The sequence below is a fragment of the Trachypithecus francoisi genome, unplaced genomic scaffold (assembly GCF_009764315.1).
Source record: "Trachypithecus francoisi isolate TF-2019V2 unplaced genomic scaffold, Tfra_2.0 Lachesis_group0, whole genome shotgun sequence".
Classification (NCBI taxonomy): domain Eukaryota; kingdom Metazoa; phylum Chordata; class Mammalia; order Primates; family Cercopithecidae; genus Trachypithecus; species Trachypithecus francoisi.
Genome location: NW_022681453.1, coordinates 100671533 through 100677532, shown reverse-complemented (window position 1 = coordinate 100677532; position 6000 = coordinate 100671533).

The following is a 6000-nucleotide window of genomic DNA, read 5'->3' as shown; positions in this document are numbered from 1 at the left end:
AGGTCTTCTGGATCACTTGATGCAACTTCTCCATCAGCACTTGACGCTTCACCTTACACATATATTATAGAGACAGCTTCTTTCCTTAAATCTCATAGACCAACCTTTATTACATCAAACTTTTCTTCTGCAGATTTCGCACCTCTCCCAGCCTTCATAAAATTGAAGCGAATTAAAATAATAATACAATTATAATATTATATAATTGTATAATACTCTAAATAATTTCATTATAGAAGCACAACTGGACTAAGACAAAATTAAGGTAAGAATAATAGGCGTTGTGTAGAGCTGGTACAGAATTTCATGGCTACATTTGAAAATGAATCTTAATGATCAAATAGCCTAAACTGGGTTAATAAAAATAAATCCTCAGACTATTAGTGGAGATTAACATTTTGGGTAGAAATTTAAGACTTAGGCTTAAGTACTTCGTGGTAGAGAAATTTTACAGACAAGTTCTCACCATCTTGCTTATACCTTGGTACAGAGGTGTTTTAGTCTACTCTCATGCTGCTAATAAAGACATACCTGAGACTGGGTAATTTGTCAAGGAAGGGTTTAAATGACTCACAGTTCTTCAGGGCCCAGGGAGGCCTCAGGAAACTTACAAGCACAATGGAGGAGGAAACAAATACATCCTTCTTTACAACAAGAACTGCAACAAGAACTGCTGAGCAAAAGGGGGGAAAAGCCCCTTATAAAACCATCAGATATCATAAGAACTCACTCACTATCATGAGAACAGCAGCATGTGAGTAACTGCCTCTATGATTCAATTATCTCCGCCTGGTCCCTCCCATGACACGTGGGAATTATGGAAACTACAAGATGACATTTGGGTGGGGACACAGTCAAATCATATCATTCTGCCCCTGGCCCATCCCAGAACTTATATTCTCACAAATAAAACACAATTGTGCCCTTCCAACAGTCCCCTGAAATCTTTACTCATTCCAGCACTAACTCAAAAGTCAAAGTCCAAAGTCTTATCTGAGACAAGGCAAGTCCCTTACACTTATGAGCCTGTAGAAACAAAAGCAAGTTAGTTACTTCCTAGATACAATGGGAGTACAAGCATTAGGTAAATACATTCATTCCGAATGGGGGAGAGTGGCCCAAACAAAGGGGCTACAGGTCCCGTAGAAATCTGAAATCCAGTGGAGCAGTCAAATATTAAAGCTTCAAAATGATCTCACATCTCTCATCCAGGTCACGCTGATGCAAGAGATGGGCTCCCACAGGCTCTGGCAGCTTTGCCTCTGTAGCTTTGTAGGTTACAGTTCCCCTCCTGGTTGCCTTCATGGGCTGGCATTGAGTGTGTGTGGATATTGCAGGAGTATGGTGCAAGGTGTCAGTGGATCTACCATTCTGGAAGACAGTGGCCCTCTTTTCACAGCTCCACTAGCCAGTGCCCCAGTGGAGACTCTGTGTCGGGGCTCCAACCCCACATTTCCCTTCTGAACTGCTCTAGAAGAGATTCTGTATGAGGGCTCCACTCCTGCAGAAAATTTCTATCTGGACATTCAGGTGTTTACATACACCCTTGAAATCTAGATGGAGGTTTCCAAACCTCAATTCTTGACTTTTGTGGACCCAGAGGCTCAACACCACATGGAAACTACCAAGGCTGGGGGCTTGCACCCTGTAAAGCAACAGACCAAGCGGTACCTAGGCCCCTTTTGGCCATGGTTGCAGTGGCTGGGACACAGGGCACCAGGTCCCAAGGCTGCATAAAGCAGGGGTGCCCTGGACCCAGCCCAGGAAACCATTTTTCCCTCCTAGACCTCTGGGTCTATGATGGAAAGGGCTGCTGTGAAGGTCTGTGACATGCCTTAGAGACATTTTCCCCATTATCTTGGTGATTGGCATTTGGCTCCTCATTAGTTGTGCAAATTTCTGCAGCTAGCATGAAGTTCTCACCAGAAAATTGGGTTTTCTTTTCTATCTCATAATTAGACTGCAAATTTTCCAAACTTGTATGCTCTGCTTCTTCTTGAACCCCTTGCCATTTAGAAATTTGTTCCACCAGATACCCTGAATCATCTCTTTCAAGTTCAAAGTTCTGCAGATCTCTAGGGCAGGAATATAATGCTGCCAGTCTCTTTGCATAGAAATAGCAAACTTTACTCCAGTTCCCAACAAGTTCCTCATCTCCATCTGATATCACCTTAGCCTGGACTTCATTATCCATGTCACTGTTGGCATTTTGGTCAAACCCATTCAACAAGTCTCTAGAAAGTTCCAAACTTTCCCGCATCTTCCTGTCTTCTAAGCCTTCCCAAGTCTCTAGGAAGTTCTGATTTTTCCCACAGTTTCCTATCTTCTTCTGAACCCTCCAAACTGTTCCATCATCTTTCTGTTGTTGCAGTTCCAAAGTTGCTTCAACATTATTGGGTATCTTTACAGCAGTGCCCCACTACTTGGTACCAATTTACTGTATTAATTTATTCTCATACTGCTAATAAAGACATCCCAGAGACTGGGTAATTTATGAAGGAAAGAAGTTTACTTGACTCAGTTCCACAGGGCTGGTGAGGCCTCAGGAAAACTACAATCATGGCAGAAGGGGAAGTAAACCCGTCCTTCACCTGGTGGCAGCAAGGAGAGGTGCTGAGCAAAAGGGGAAAAAGCTCTTTGTAAAACCACCAGGTCTTGTGAGAACTACTATCATGAGGACAGTAGCATAAGAGTAACCACCCCCATGATTCAAAAACCTCCCACAGGGTCCCGCCCATGGCACATAGGAATTATGGGAATGAGGATTCAAGACGAGACTTGGGTGGGGACACAGCCAAACCATATCAAGAGGTCTAACATATTTATTCCCAGGGGAACCTCGATGATACATTCCAACCATAACCATTTCTCAGTAGTAGATGATCCCATTTAACACTGTCTTCCTCTCCAAAAGCAGTTTCCTTCTTGCACATTCTTAGATGGTTTATTTTCATTATATATGTCCCAAAGAGATTTTATGCTGTTCTTCTTATTTGCTTTTTGATTTTTTTAATATAAAAAGGGAACCCAGGTTTAAATACCAAGTGTGCTATACTCTAGGTATCAAATTATCTCTTTGCTGTAAAATCTAGGTAAGATTTTACCTTCTGCATGAATCTATGAAGAGCTCATAGATGCAAGTTTTTCTCCCTTAGACAATTTATAGTTACGTTGCCAAATATATACTTTGAAACTTAAAATTAAACAGGTTTTATTATTAATCTTACACTTAGTGTCTGCCTTGAAGATAGGAATTATGAAAAATTATTTCTTGAATTTTTTAATTCTTCACGTTGCCCCGTGATTTCTATTCAATAAGAACTCATAATTGTTAATTTACATTAAACAAAAATTTACTACATGCAAGCAATATAAGAAATGGACATACATGTCTTCTTAAATAAAAAACAGATAAATAGGTAGGTCATCTTTATACTGTTCAAGACACACGTCCAATCCTTAAAATTAATATAGATAATCTATCTTTCAGGTCACAAATGCACAGTCTATAAACATGCTTCATAAATAGACATGTCAACTGGAGATTAAAATTTCCACATGTGCTGTCATAAAATTTCCTTCTCCAAAATTTCTGAGAATGCATCACACACTCCACATTTCAGGAGCTTCAGGGATACCCTTCTATTTTTTGGTTTTACTGAAGAAGAAAAATAAGAACGAGAAAGGGAAAAACTGTTCATGAGGCTGTGTCTCAAACCGAATAGAATTGACTGTGATTTTCATGCCAACTTTAAAAGGCATCTTGACTCTATTTTAGTGGCATTATAAGCAAAAAGGACTTCTCATATATGCTTCTGAGAAATTAAGCAATATGCGTAACACAATTTCCTTGTCAAAAATATTCTTTCTTCATTAGTTTTAAACAACTTACTTTTATCAGTGGTGAGTTTAAGACTGCCTATAATACATTCCTTTTAGAGTTTCATAATTCAAGATGCAAGGAGCTTGGCAAAGGTTAAAAATAAAATGTAAAATATGACTAAATATTTTGAAAATGGAAATGCCATTCTAAAAACGATAGATTTCTGAATAGAGCAACTAAGGACTGTCTTCATTTTGATTTCCAACTCTTAGAGTACCTCTTTCACAGAGAATACCAATCACATATTTTCCTCTCCACTGAAGCCCCAGTAACAGTGAATGTGGTAGACTTTCAGTTAAATATGCAGGTGAGGTAGGGGGAGCTACCATTTAACTTGATATATACATATAATATTGATATATATATCAATAAAAATGAAATATATATACCAATAAAAAATTGATATATATATATATATCTCAAGTGATATCTGGGTTTGAAGTCTAATACAACGTTCTTCATTGGGAATCTGAAAATTGAAGAACTTGGAGAGGAATAGAATAGGAGAGGGGGAAAGGTTTTTTTTTATCATTAATGCAGTCTAGAAAAATCTTGATCATTTTTAATGTTTTCTTCAGGTTAATTTCATGCAATTCCTTTTACTTTATAAGCTTTCTCCCAAATTGTCAAGCACATTCATTTCCTCTTTAAAATCAGTTTTCAGCATTCACTTCTAGTTAATCATGTCAGTTTCTTCCCTCAAACCCGGAGTTCCTTGGAGGGGTCCATAATCCATGACAGTATAAAACGGAGTGAATGCCAGGCAAGTTCCTCCCGGGTAAGTCATCTAGTTTCACATTTATTGCCTTGGCTGCTTTATTAGATAAAATCAGTGTCTATGAAATGTTTCACACTGATGCCCTTCAATAAATATTTTGTCTGATCATCCCTGGCACCAATATTAATTAAAGGGACTTCGTAAGAACTCTTTGCAACACGTTTTGAAATACCCAGATGATAGCTGTATAAAATGCATCACATTGATTAATATTTATTACCTGTTTAAAATGTTATATCATAGCTATCCCTTTAACACCTAGACACTTTGACAGGAACACTATTTTAGCATTAGAATAAAGTTGATAGGAAGATAAAGTATCTTATTTGCTATTATTGCTAGATCAGACCATGCTCAGGAACTAGAAATTTGAAGCAACTAGGTACACATGATTTTAGAGATGACTTGGAATTTGTTTTTCATAGTAATACCTCTTCCCCTTATCTTCCTTATTATTTTTTCTCTAAGTTTTACATTGTACTTTCCCTAAAGAATTTTTTCAAACTTAACTCTCAGCAGCATCCACTCACTTTATTGTGATTCATATGATACCGCCGCCAGGTCTTCTTTGGTCCACCACTCTGATATTCATATTCCCCTTGACTCACACCTAGACTCCCTCTTTTTTTCTGACAAATATATTCTAATCTGCTATTACCCTTACACATATTTGCTATTGCCATTTTTTTACACATAATTCCTGGGTAGAGGATTTACTTCAACTCAGAAAACATGTTTTGAAGAAAAAGGCTCTATTTCATTTGGTAAGTGTGTACATGGGTAGAAATTTTAGTGATTAATAAATGGTTTTTGTAGGTTCTCCTGAAGGTATTCTAAGAAACACATATTATATTTTGCACTCCAAGAAGAGATAAATAAGTAGCACCTTTCTTCTGTAGGGACATCACTCAGAGAAGACAGGGGAAAACAGAGCACAGTAATTCTATTTTACCTTAGGAATCTTAGCCCAAATACTTTGGTCTATGAAAGTTAGGCTTTTTCCCCACATGCAATTACTGTCCTTTAAAAAAATTATGGAATATTAAATTATTTTCCTGGGCACATAACAGCAATCTCAGAGACTTCCAAGAAATGTAATTTTTATTCTCAGAGTACCCTCAACGACATGACCAAATACCCAGAAAGGCTTAATGTTTCCTAAGAAATTAAATATTTTCAGATGATTTGAATATCCTCAAATGTTCACGAGCACATAGAAAATAAGAAACTAAACTAACTGAATTGGCTTTATTTAATGGATATACATTGTTTGACCTACCAACATTAAAAAGCATTAAGCATGAAGAAAACTTGTATTACTTTGTTTTGTGTCTGCCTA